The sequence below is a fragment of the Gobio gobio genome (assembly GCF_949357685.1).
Source record: "Gobio gobio genome assembly, chromosome: 7".
NCBI classification, from domain to species: domain Eukaryota; kingdom Metazoa; phylum Chordata; class Actinopteri; order Cypriniformes; family Gobionidae; genus Gobio; species Gobio gobio.
Genome location: NC_137103.1, coordinates 13,009,177 through 13,023,987, shown reverse-complemented (window position 1 = coordinate 13,023,987; position 14,811 = coordinate 13,009,177). Strand labels below are relative to the sequence as shown.

The following is a 14,811-nucleotide window of genomic DNA, read 5'->3' as shown; positions in this document are numbered from 1 at the left end:
AAGTGCTGAAGGAGCCATGATAACTAGCCAAACCTTGAGTCATTTAGGTATTCTTTAGATGCAAATTTGCACACTGTGCACATTATACTGTATATATATATATACATGATATATATATATATATATATATATATATATATATATATATATATATATATATATATATATATATATATATATATATATATATATATATATATATATATATATATATATATATATATATATAATGTATACAGTACAAATAGTGTGAGCATTAAATAAGTATGATATTCTAAACATTTCAGTGAAAGCCAATAGAGTCCATTAGTGGCCACTCACCGGAAGTATTTTTTTCCATTCATTTTAACTATAGGGATTTTAAAAATTCTTTGTTAAAGCCATGAACCAAGCCAAAGAGCTATACAACATTACGCACATTTCATTAATAACATTTTATTTAAAGCAAAAAAGTATTTGAAAATCAGAAAAGAAGACAAAGGTACAAGATTTGGCTACATAATGGCTTTAATGATGGGAAGAATTACAATCCCATGAAGCATTGCGAAGGAGATGTATAAAAGTATTAATTTAAAGTTGTTGATTATTATCTATAGAAACAATGTATTTTAAGTTCATAGCGAGGCTGCGACTCTCTGATTGCTGGAATTTTCTGCACAGCATTATGGGTAATGTAGTTTTCACCACAAATCCTGCCATTTAACATTATTATTTAAAAACAAATAAGTAACAAATAATGCAAACAGTTGGCTTCAACAAAAGCATATACCATCGATTAACAACCACAGAGCTCACAAAAGTCTTAGGTTTATAAGATTTATTTATTTATTTATTTGTTACATCCACAACACAACTGTTGCACACTATTGCTGAATTTGGAACTGCATACTAGAATACTATTATATATTTAATAATAATGGTAATAATTTAATATATATGGTAATAATAATAAAAAGAGTAGTATGCTAGTATGCAGTTCCAAATTCCTGAATTCAGAACAACATACTAGTACTACTCTTACTATTTCTGCCATAGAAAGATGTGGTAAAAGTAGTATGAGAAGTATACTAGAATTCAGACAGATGCAGATCTTTCTACTAAAAATCAGACCCAAACCCCAGACTCCACCCAGAGAAGAGTCAGGTGATCAGTGATTGACAGGTGTATGTCACACAGGGTTTCCCTGCTTTAGTTAAAGAGCAGGGGCTGTCATGCTCCAGCACAGATGATGAGTACAGCGGTCATGAGCAGTAAACAGATGTGTTAGACAGTCATGTACAGCCATGAAAAGTCTCTTCAAACTGTGTGCTGGATTCTGTCCTCATAGGAACTATGAGGCGCCCTATCAAATCAAAGTAAGACACATTTAACACGTGTCCTCCTAACAACACATTTGTGCTGGTGTTCTAGGCCGTTTCGTAATGGCTTGTTGTGTTTTATGAGTTGTGCGTGTTTGTGCTGTGAGGTTTGTTTGGTTTGGAGATGACCACATCACTGTGACTTGCTTGAGGAGAACATGTTTTTGAGTGAGTTTTACCAACTCTTGACTCTGTTTGAAGGCGTATCATTTCCTTCAGTACTCTGTGTGATGCACGTACTCGGCTCTGATTGAATGTTGTCAATGCTCTGCACTTTTGTGAGAGAAAGCAGAACATTTGTATGCTTTAGTGGTGTCTGGGTGACACTACTTTATAATGAGCCAGTGGAGTCTTTATGCAGTGTAAGGTGTTTTGGGATGTTCATGATGGCTGACTACTTGAGTCATCCAAAAAACAACTAGCTGGTTATTGTTGTTGACAAGTGAGTTTATTTATTCTTTTTTTAGTTTAGTTTTAGGCGGCCAGCATGCTAAAACTCTCTCTTCCCCTTTAACCCTCCTAGACTGTTTGGTTTAATGGTTTCCTCAGTCTGAGTGGGTAAAAATGTGGGGTTTTTTTAGAAATTCAATCTTTTAAAAAAAATTGTGTAAGTGGTCACACAAAAAAGCCACACCTTGGCTGTTCGTAGTCAGAATTGACCAACTGTATTGCTTTCCTCCAACAACCCTCACAGAACGTTGAGAAACACTCCGTTTGCTCTCAAAACTACTGCACTACCCCAAGAAACAATGGCTGTGTCTGAAATCACAAACTCTTTTTAGTAGGTACTTATTTTGAATAAGTAATTACTTCATGACTGCTAAAAAGTTTGTTCTATATAGTATGAATGTGTGTAGTATAAATGTAATCCGGACGTACTACATTCGGCATGTCATTGTCATGTGACAGTTGTGTCTCTTCACCGCCATTCACAAATCGTCTCTCTTGGCCTCATGGGATAGTAAAGTGTCCATCGTATGTACACTTCAGAATTTCACTGGAAGAAGTAGCTCATCCGGGTAATTTTTGCCTACTCTTTTATGAATACTGTGAATTCAGACATACTTCTTTTGTCACATACTGTTTTTACCTACTATATAGTAGGGAAGCATGCGATTTCGTATTCAGCCATTGTGTTCACTCGCAGAAGTATTGTGTTCCCTATAGATTTTTTTTTTCATGTGTCTTTAGGGGCTCTGTAGAAACAATTTGAGTTGTTGAATAGCAAAATATACATTTGTATATACAGTGCTGCTTGAAAGTTTGTGAACCCCTTGCAGAATCTGTGAAAATCTGAATAATTTTAACAAAATAACTGGGACTTTACAAATACATGTTCTTTTTGTTATTTAGTACTGTCCTGAATAAGATATTTTTCATAAAAGATGTTTTCATATAGTCCACAAGACAAAAAAATAAAAAATAGCTGAATTTATAAAATCAAAAGTTTATGAACCCTTGATTCTTAACACTGTCGTTACCTGGATGATCCACGGCTGGTTGTTTGTTTTATTTTGTGATGGTTGTTCATGAGTCCTTTTTCGTCCTGAGCAGTTAAACTGCTCAATGTTCTTTCAAAAAAATCCTTCACGTCGTGCAAATTCTTCAGTTTTCCAGCATATTTTGCATATTTGAACCCTTTCCAGCAGGGACTGTATGATTTTGAGGTCCATCTTTTCACACTGAGGATGATTGAGGGACTCAAACACAACTATTAAAAAAGGTCCAAACATTCACTGATGCTCCAGGAGGAAACCCGGTGCATTAAGAGCCGGGGGATGCAAGTTATGTTTTATTTAGTAGTCCTGAATAAGATATTTTACATATAAGATGTTTGAACAGAAGCTAATGGTAGTCTTTGACTGTAGGGATTGCTGCAAAATTGCTACCTCAAAATAAAACCTAAACTTTGAGTAATAGTTGGAGAATGTACAAATGAACGTGGAAATGTAAAACTTCAAAGCAGCAAATCTAGAATTCTTACACAGCTGGCAGCAGCAAAGCACACTTCAGTCGTCTACTGGTCATCGCTGGTCATTTTCACATGACTTGAAGTCCTGTTAGTTATTTCATGAAAAAAAAAAAAACCTGGCAAGCACAATTATTTAGCAACTTAAATTAGATTTAAAGTTTGAACATTTTTGATTTTTGAACAGCCTATGAGGGTTAAAGTACCAAAAAATAGTTGGGTATCTGTTAGTTGAAAGACTTTGCTTGGCAGGGCTGCTTTAAAGGTGCAGTGTGTGAATTCTAGTGTCATCTATCGAGGAGATTTTGAATTGCAATCACCCACTGCTCACCCCGCCCTTTCGAAGCACATATAGAGAAGCTATGGTGGCCAACACAGGACAAAAATGTCATCGTCTGAGAGAGTAGAGAGTGACTAGCGCTCTGTAGAGAAGTTTGTCCGTTTAGGGCCACTGTAGAAACATGACAATGGTGATTTCACTGTAAGGGGACCTGCGGTGTATGTAGATAGAAATGGCTCATTCTAAGGTAATAAAAACATAACAGTTAATTATGTATGGTCTTTATACACCACTGAAAACACATTTTAGCTCTATTATATTGCATTTCTGTCAATAGATCCTCATAAATACTACACACTGCACCTTTAAGGCATCCTATGAGGTTGTCTGAATGACGACAACCCGTCACCGACTAGACCCAATATTGCAATTTTGCATATCCCTAGTTTTGGCCTCATTTGAAACATCTTTTAGAAATACACAATGACACCAGTAGGGTTATTCTCTCACACACCCGCACACTGAGTGAGCACTGAGACACAGTGTTTCTATTGCTGCCTGTTTGTTGTCTTTTACAAGCCTGGCTGTGTCTGTTGGTCTTGTTGTTATGGTTCAACTTGTTGTGTGTTTGTAAATGGTTATTGTGTTTAGATTTTGTAAACCTTTTAAAGTTTTCTGCACTGCCGGTACCTCAAAACGGCATTGCGGCAAAACAATGACCGTTCCCACACGTTTCTTTAATGTCCTGGTGCAGTGTTGAGCTGAAGTCAGTTCTCTGTTATTTCCAGGCTGATGTGAGCTAAGGACACAGTGTGTGTGTGTGTGTGTGTGTGTGTGTGTGGTGTGCGTTTCTCTGGAATAAGAGTTTCCTTCATTCACCCACAACAGCTCAGGGACTGTGTATTACAGTACACTGCGGAAATCCCATTCATCATACTGCATAATGATGCTTTTATCTGTACGGCTCTGTGCTGAGCGCATGTCACAAGACCACACACCATTTAATATTTCTTGCTGGCTTCTTGAAGATGAAACTGTATTTAGCACTTTTTTCATTAAATATATATTTTTGTTCCATGGCCGTGGAATTATTTAAAAAGCAAATATGAGTCTAGAAAGAGGTTTTCTTAGACCGTCCATGTGTCTTTGATTTAAATCAAGGTTCAAGCAGTCATTCTTACATTGTGATTTAAACCATATGTTGTGGGTTTCAAGGCAATCACATATTAACTATTCATGTCAAATTAAAGTTATGCTGCTCGTACAGTATGCATCATATAACAGGGCCTGAACAGGGTGCAGGACTGTTTTGCACACAAAGTTCAAAAGTTCCTGAAAGTTCCACCATCACAACACAGTAATTCCAACATTTTCACACTTTAAAAAAATTGTTGCCTTAAATTAAGTACAATCAACTTGGATGTTTGTCATTTCAAATTAAATGACATTAAAAATGAGTTGAATCTTGAAAAGAAAAACTTATTTTTATGAGTTAGAGCAATGTGAAAACATACACTATATTGGCAAAAGTGTTGGGACATCCCTCCAAAACACTGAATTCAGGTGTTCCAATCCCTTCCATGGCCACAGGTGTTTAAAATCAAGCACTAGGCATGCAGACGCTTCTACAAACATTTGTGAAAGAATGGGTCGCTCTCAGGAGCTCAGTGAACTCAAGCGTGATACCGTGATAGGTTGTCACCTGTGCAATAAGTCCATTCGTGAAATTTCCTCACAACTAAATATTCCACGGACAACTGATAGTAGTATTATAACAAAGTGGAAGCAATTGGGACCAACTGCAATTCAGCCACGAAGTGGTAGGCTACGTAAAAATCGCAGAGCGGGGTCAGCGCACGCTGAGGTAAACAGTGCGCAGAAGTCGCCAACTTTCTGCAGAGTCAAGAGCTACAGACCTCCAAACTTTGTGTGGCCTTCAGATTAGCTCAAGAACAGTGTGTAGAGCTTCATGGAATGGGTTTCAATGGCCGAGCAGCTCATCCAAGCCTTACATCACCAAGTGCAATACAAAGCGTGGGATGCAGTGGGGTAAAGCACGCCACCACTGGACTCTAGAGCAGAGGAGACGTGTTGTCTGGAGTGACCAATCACGCTTCTCTGTCTGCCAATCTGATGGACGAGTCTGGGGTTAGCGGTTGCCAGTAGAACGGTTCTTGCCTGACTGCATTGTACCAAGTGTAAAGTTTGGTGGAGGGGGATTATGGTGTGGTGTTGTTTTTCAGGGGTTAGTCTTTACCCCCTTAGTTCCAGTGAAAGGAACTCTTAATGCTTCAGCTTACCAAGAGATTTTGGATCATGTTCCCGACTTTGTGGGAACAGTTTGGGGATGACCTCTTCCTGTTCCAACATGACTGCACACCAGTGCACAAAGCAAGGTCCATAAAGACATAATAAATTCCCATAAACACACTCCTAAACCTTGTGGAAAGCCTTCCAAGAAGAGTTGAAGCTGTTATAGTTGCAAAGAGTGGGCCAACTCAATATTTAACCCTATGGATTAAGAATGGGATGTCATTAAAGTTCATGTGCATGTAAAGGCAGGCGTCCCAAAACTTTTGGCAAAAAGTGTCATCACTTATTGATCATATATATATATATATATATATTTTTTTTTTTTTTACAGTGAATCTGAACTACACCATGAAATCAACTTGCAGAAAAGCACATACTTTGTGCTTAAAATTTGTTAATATGCAAAAAATAAGGCTAATTAGGGATAGTGACGATCTATTTTAATCACTGATCTACTCAATCTAATAATAATTACTTTTTACAGTATATTCAGTTTGTGAACATGAAAAAGTTAAATACAATGATATAAAAAGGATTTGTTGTTATAATGTTTTTTTATCATAATTTTGTTAGAATACTGTTTGATCTGTGTGCTATTTGCAGTGCTTACTGTTTACAACACAAAAAAGCCTTTTTTTTCAAAATATATGCATTTAAATTAATAGTAAAATGCAATAAATTCTTACAAATTATTCATATTATGAATTAAGACTTTTAAAAACTAGAGCTTAATAAAACATTTTGTATAAATCTTAATGAAATAAGGGAATTGACCATTTAGTTTGTGATTCGTATTCATAAATGTAAAAAGAAAAAAGCTTAAGTATAATTTTAGCTCTAGTTTATTTTCACTCATTTCAAATTCTTAATTCATAATATGAATAATATGTAGGATGTATAACAGGATGAATAATATTACTAATTGAAATGGCTAAATCTTGAATAAAGGCTTAAATTGTATTATAAGCGCTTAGGATCAGTTTGACCCACAAACATCATAATTCATTATTAATTAAAATAACAAATAAACAAATATGGAAAACAAATATATATTTATTGTCCTCTTTTTTAAATTCATGTATAATAACTAAAGAAAATTATATAATATTTTGACCACTGAAGTAGTAATCTGTGGCCGGTTGCATAAACAGCTCAGACTACAGTCAGTTAGTTAGTCATCTAATTTTTTCTTTAAGACTGGTCATAACTCGGTTACATAAATCTGTAGATCGGTCACATTTGAACCCGAAAAGTAAGGCTGATCACTCATTGGCTAACAGCTCGCTGGTCAGACTAGTTCTTAAGGCACAGTCTTACCATAGTGGCTAAGTTTATGCAACCTTAACATACCTTAACATACCTAACAACCTTAACACACAACCAAAGTGTTCTGGGCCCGTATTCATAAAGATTCTAAGAGTCCTCTCAGAAAACTCCTAATTTAGCTTAAAAACTTTTACGTAGGAGTCTTAGCTTAAGAGCTATTCGGGACCGATCTGAGAGCAACTCTGAGCAAGGAAAATACAAAAACTTTTATCTTAGTGAAGAGGCGGGGCTGCTTTTGAAGACTGTGATTGGTTGGTTGTCCAAAAAGGGGGAAAAGGAGTGCTTTTAAGTATAGGGTCTATTCTAAGCCTTCACTTTGAATTTACAAGCGCAAATTGTCCTATTTTACCGTTCTCTCTCACTCACACACACACATACACACACACATTATATATATGTACACTGAAAAATTAAATTAAGCATAATTAATTTGTGCTCGTTTAAATAATTTAAATTTATTTATTTTTTTTAGAAATTTAGAATTGGTTTTATGGGAATTGCATGTGTTTTTGTTTAAATTGAGATCAAATAAACTGATTGCGACCACTTACGATAAATTTTTTTAGTAAATTCAACAAATCATTTTTTTCAGTGTATATAAATCGTTTTATTATTTACCATGCTGTTAATTTCCTATAAGGTATTTGATTGGCTTTTTATTATAAACATTGTTCCGCTCTTTCCAATTACACTGATTGCTGGCATGTCTATTTAATTGGTGGTTTGAAAGTTGGATTTAATGCAACAAACATGATCCCTGCACGATCTAATCTATAGCGTCTTATTAAGTCACGGTCATCCATTGTCTGCAACACATTTCTTCTCCCTCTTCGTCTTTCTGCCATTTTCTCCGCTGCTAAAGAAACTCTTAAGCCTCTTAAATGTCCTCGTCCGTGCTCCTAACAAATTTGACCTTAAGACCTCCTTTTAAGGGTTAAGATGCTTTCTGAATGACTTTTTTCTTTACTAGGATTTTTTTGTTAATTTTAAGAGTAAACGCCCACATTTCTAAGAATACTCTTAGAATTTTGTCACTAGGAGCTACTCTTTGCATTAAGATTCTTTATGAATACGGGCCCTGGTGTCCACGCATGAGAAGAGCTGCACTATTGAACTAAACCAATCAGAGACGATTTAGAGAGAGAGAAACCGAGGGAGGGAGGAGAGAGAAAGAGAGAGAGAAAGCAGAGATAGTCGTAGGAGGACAGATAAGTCGTCATGCCAAAGTGGATGAGTTTTAAACTTTTCAAAGAGAGCAGTCGAGTAAGTGACATTCATATGTTTGTTCATATTTCTTTCTTAACTCTATAAGCCAAGTGTATAAAGATATGTGTGTGAGGGAGAGAGAGAGAGAGAGAGAGAGAGAGAGGGATATCAGAGTTTTATTGACAGACTGTGAGAGCCGGTTGTCTGTAAGCATGCTGGTGGTTAAAGGTGTGGAGACTAGTTATTTTCTGAGCGCTGCGCTGTGAGCTCTGAATAATCTGTTTATATGGATAGGTGTTATTTCCCATGTTGTTTGTATTGCTTTTAGTGTAAGTTGTGATGGTGTAAAGTGTGAAATGAGATTTATTGAAGCACAACAGCTATCCTGCAGATATGTCCATATGTGTGTGTCAGTCAGTGCTACAGCATTCCAGAAGGAGATTTACATGTTAAACTGAGGTTGATAATTGTGGCAGGAAACAGATTGTAAACGCAGCAAACTCATACTGGCATAATCGCCCAAACACACCCTCTTTTTACTATCACATTTAAAGCGATAGTCATAGCCATTATTTACTCTCCCTCATGTTGTTCCAAACCGATATGGCTTTCTTTCTTCTGTGAAACACAAAAGGAGGTGTTTTGGAGAATGTTCACACTGCTGTTTTTCCAAAAACATAAATAAATGAGCAGTAAATTGCGATTTCAATAGATTTGTCTGAGGAGCAGACTGAAATTTCAGTTATTTAATTAAATTCTCTGCGATCACTTTCAAATATTAATCATGGTCAAATTTCAAATATGTGTACAACCACATGATACTATTTGTTCTCACATGCCTTATTACATAAAATGAAATATCTTCTATTTAGGTATTCTGGATATCATTGGCTCGGATATGTTTGTAGCTTCACAAGAAAATGTTTTGCATCTCTGAATCCTCTGATCTCCGTGATAAAGCCCTGCAATCTGCGAGACCTTTCACTTGAAGCCCATGTGACGTTTATATCCTTTCTGACGTGTGATATTCTCCTTCTGAGACCCCGAATTACCTAGCAACCCGCCTTTCCTCTCGATCACTACGGTTACCTGATAGTCCGCCAAGCAGATGGTGTGAGAGCACGCACGAGGAAGCAGACTGAACACATCTAATGACCACTTCTAAAACTAGATGCTCAATGACATTTTAAAAAAGGCTTGTTGTGTGTCTAGTAAAGTACAGTGCTCAACAGTAGAGTTCCCTTCCAGAGTTCCCACGGATCATTGCATTTGAGTTTTAAAATGTATGGTCATAAGTCTTTGGTCCCTATTTTAACCATCTGAAGCGCATGGCGCAGGTGCACTTAGAGCGAGTCCAAATCCACTTTTGCTAGTTTAATGACGGAAAAAAACGGTCGGTGCACCAAGCGCATGGTCCAAAAGGGTTGTACCTAGTCTCTTAATGAGTCATGGGTGTGTTTTGGGCGTAACGTGCAATAAACCAATCAGAGTCTCATCTCCCATTCCCTTTAAAAGCCAGTTGAGCTCGCGCCATGATGGATTCGCTATTTATATGGCGTAATTTGCGAGCGGAAAGACTGAACGCTTCTCCAGAGAGGAATCCATTTTTTTTTATATTTAAAAATGTGTGTGTGCTGCTGCACGCGTGTGTAATAAGCAGAGCGTACACACGTTGTTGACCCGCCTATAGGTGCATATTAGTAACGTGCCCTAAAACAAAAAATACTGTGCTATTGACTTTAGACCAGGGGCCTATACCATGAAGCCGGTTTAGCTGGCTAGCCAGATATGTTTAAGCTTAGTTTGTGCCGATCCTGGGTTTAAGGTACCATTAAAGTGGTTTGGCTTTTAGCTGTGTTCATCTCCATAGTAACTTACCCTCCACAGCCAACCTGCTCCAGGACAGGTCATGTTCTGGATAAGAGATCTCAAACTGAAATTGGACCAATCAGCTGTGAGCAAAGAGAAACACCTCTGATGCAATAAAGTCATTCCCCTGTTATAATTTTAGTAAATCAATCATTAATATGCATTTTGTTAATATTAAAATAAATAGCCTATATAAAGGTCATACAAATAAGCTTTAAATTCAATAACTAAATCTATAAAAAATTACATGTGAGCATAAATGTTCAATTCTCTCTATATATCAACTAAACTAACTTCATAACTTTTACTTGCATTGACGTATAAGATTTTTCTTAAAGTTGTCCTCGACAGCTCTTTTCTTCTGTGTAAATTTGTTTAAATTCGTAATATTTTTCAATCATGTATATTCTGCAGAAGAGTGAAGTGAATCACACTACTTCTCTCGTGAGAAGTGAATCTCAGTTTTACTGATCCAGAGCATGTGATTGGCTGTTCACTGCTGATGTCACAGCTAAACTCCTAAACTCAGGATCAAAGCCTGAGTTGACAGAGAAAGCTGATGATCAGCATCATGGGACCAACAAAGCCTGAATAGATTGGTTTGGTTTTGTCAACTCGAAACTAATCCTGTAACCCTGAGTTTGTTAAACTACCATCATGGTACAGGCCCCAGGACGTGAAAATGATAACTGCGTCGGGCTGAAACTAGCAAAAAACACTTGTCGCGCCTGGTGCCACATTGCGCTGGGTGTATGATAGGGCTCATAATTTTTTTGTCAATATTGCACACCCCTAATGTACAGTATTAATTTTGATGTCTTCAAATCATATATATAAATAACAAAAGCACTCGCGGCGCTGAAAACGAGGTGTGTTCAGGTGCATTGTTGGTGCATTGCTATTTTGAGGAACTGAAAACGACTGCGCTATCGACCAACAAAAACCTGGTGTATATATATGTATTATACACTACCCTTATTAGTAGAATCCTATGGTTCTGAATGGACAACTAACTCTTGAAGGACCAGCACCACATCCTCTTGCACCACTGTTTGAAGAATTCATCTTCCAGAATCTGGCAGTACGTTTTGGGAGTTCATTTTTAGTCCATCTCTGCAAAACAGACTTCAGGATGGACAGGATGTCTTTTCTTCACCACCTGTTTTTGTCTGACCCTGCTGACCCAATGAGCATTTCACTGTCCAATGGTCATGCCTTAACTGCAATGTATTGCATTAGTATTGCATCCTTCTCATGGGCATTTAATCATTTTTGACTTTTCAGTCTGAGTTAAATCTCTTTTTTGGCTCAATTATTCTGTAAAAGGAAACATGCCTAATAATTCTGCACACCTGAATATAAGGTGTTTTTCATTTCATTTTTCATTTGTTGGAAAGAGTGGATGAACTTTATTTTTAATGAAGTTAAAACTTGGTGAACTTGGTCCTTTGTTCACTTAATTTTATCATGGATTAGTTTACAAACAAGGCACAATTCGACACAGGATTTTCAGAAAGATTGAAACTAAAAGACGATGCTGGGCCAACTATATTGGATCCGACAGTAATGTCGCGTATATGTGCTTTTAACCTCAATCACAGCAGTGTTAGGGTTATAAAGGATGTACCTAAATGAACAACTTCACATTGTTTCTCTTTGTAGTTTGAAAATAATCTGTTATTTATTGTGTGATTTTTAAATTATACAGAAAGGGATCAAAGAACACTCCCTTTACAATCGCTGAAGCTGTCAATCAGTTTATCTGGACTACACACTTGCCAAAACTTCTGTTCTGTAATCAATGATACTGTTACACTGCACAACAAAGCTCTTACTGTATTTAAATCGTGCTTACGTTGATATTCATGGTGAAAGCATTCGTGAGAATGGAGAAATCACTTTTCAATTCACGCTAACAGACTCTCTGTCATCTGCTCAATGCTCATCACTGCAACCTCTCATGTGATGGGAATAGATTGAAATATAATGCTATCGATCAAATATAATGCTATAATCAACACTTTCATACCAGTGGGCGTTTACACTGAAGTCTCAGCAGCCGATCACAGCAGTGGGCGTTTACACTGAAGTCTCACAGCAGCCAATCACAGCAGTGGGCGTTTACACTGAAGTCTCACAGCAGCCAATCACACCAGTGGGCGTTTACACTGAAGTCTCACAGCAGCCAATCACAGCAGTGGGCGTTTACACTGAAGTCTCACAGCAGCCAATCACATCAGTGGGCGTTTACACTGAAGTCTCACAGCAGCCAATCACATCAGTGGGCGTTTACACTGAAGTCTCACAGCAGCCAATCACATCAGTGGGCGTTTACACTGAAGTCTCACAGCAGCCAATCACATCAGTGGGCGTTTACACTGAAGTCTCACAGACAGCCAATCACACCAGTGGGCGTTTACACTGAAGTCTCACAGCAGCCAATCACACCAGTGGGCGTTTACACTGAAGTCTCACAGCAGCCAATCACACCAGTGGGCGTTTACACTGAAGTCTCACAGCAGACACGCCCCTTCAAACAGAGCGTTCGAGGGATAAAATCAGGGTAGAAAATAGCCATTTATTTATCAATTGTGACAGTTTTGATGTAAACACCATAGAAGTGCACCTCAGGAAACATTATAAAATATAACAAATAAAAAAGTTCATGACCCCTTTAATTTGTATTTTATGGTATTGTTCTGCAGGTCTTTCCAATGCAAGAGTTTTAATTAGTTATAAAGAGTTAGTTTTTCGTTAATACCTTTATTCACAACTTTGCAGCACAACCCTGCTAGGCCAAAAGTGCTTTTTGTCTTTTTAAAATGTGGTTATATGTGGAGTATGTTGAGTATATATATGTGGAGTGTTTTTATTGCATTGACTCTGTTGTCTCTGAATGCTAGTTCTGTAATCTTCGCACATCCTGGAGGAAAATTAACTCTAAATAAACATTGACCAATGGCCTGCTGTGACTCTGAGAACTGTCATCTGTTGAATATTTACTGCTTTATTCATTGTGCACTTGTTTCTGCTGGTGTGAGTCCAGTCATTGTCTCGGGAGTCTGTTGACAGTGTTTGTGTGGTTTGCTGAGTAAGATCAGCAGGCGTTCATCTCAGCAGTCTCCTATTAAAACACACCTGGTCTCATTTTCTGCGTTCTCCTTCCACATTGTGCCATGTGATGTCAGCATGACATAATGTCCTAGTTTTTAATTTGTACATTGTGTTTTTTGAATGTTTTTTTGAGCTGACTGATTTATTGTGGACACAGGTGTCCTAACAGAGTAGTCACAGGTAATCACCCGATCACAATTCATTAAGCGTTCGTCTGTTCGTTCATTCATTGACACTTTGTTCCATATGCTATTTTATTAACAGGATTATAAATACTACTTTAGCTTCATTTGATAAAAATTTTTACAGTATGACTGAAATTCCACCGCATCATGAATTAAGTGGTTATAGTTTAGTTATGTTTTGTGTATTGTATGCTTGTCTCTGAATGGCCGTAAGACAAGGCAGGTGTTGTATTTGTGTTGTATAAGCGGCAGGAATTGATCCTTGAACATTTTCTACTCTTTATCTGTTTTGCCTGTGACCCTGCGTCTCTATTACATGTGAAAGTAGTCTGTCATCATTACATAAGCAGCACTGCGGGTCCTGTAAAATCTCAGTGCATTCATTATGATGTTCTTATTGCACTTGTGTAATTATTTACCTGTGACCATTTGGTTCATAGTACATGCAGTGAACTAGAGACTTGTGAGAAAGTGACACTTCTAATACTGAATATGATCAATAAAGAGACACACAATAGTTTAGAGTCTTATCAATCACTGGTATATCAAGTAAAAAAATTCAGGTCTCTTGGTCCATCTAGAAACAAAATACTTGATTTGATTTTGGCTCATTTCTGATCAGGGTTAACTAAAACTAGATAAAAAATTTAAACTAATGTTAACCCTATAAAAGAAAATAATGTGTATATAATATATATATAAAATCAAACTGTAAGGTTCTATCTGTATTCTGAGCGCATGGTTTTATATTGAGCTTCAAGGTTTTTGTATTCCATTCAACTTTGTAGACAAAACCTTTTCTAAATAAAAATTCCCCAAATGTACACACATTTTAACGAAAAAAAACATCACATATTGTAAATACATTGTCATAGAATAAGAATATGTGAATAACTGAATTTTGACAGAAATGTCAGATACAAAATTCCAAGGTGACAAAATATAAAAAATTTAAATAATAAAAAAAATTCAGATACTAATTTTCGTACAGTATGTGTATATGTATAAATTATATATTAATCAAATTAATATTAATAAAACATTTATCGTAATTAATCGCATTCAAAATAAAAGTTTGTATTTACATAATATATGTGTGTGTACTGTGTATAATTATTATGTATATATAAATACACACAGATGCATGTGTATATATTTAAGAAAAATGTTATATTTTTATGTAAAAGATTA

The 14,811-nt window shown here is 36.6% G+C and overlaps 1 protein-coding gene across 1 annotated transcript in view; it reads left to right on the top strand.

Annotated features, from left to right (window-relative positions):
• The window catches only part of kalrna (kalirin RhoGEF kinase a), a 203,067-nt gene that overhangs the window by 101,472 nt on the left and 86,784 nt on the right, over positions 1-14,811 (top strand). The gene's annotated exons all lie outside the window — the stretch shown is intronic.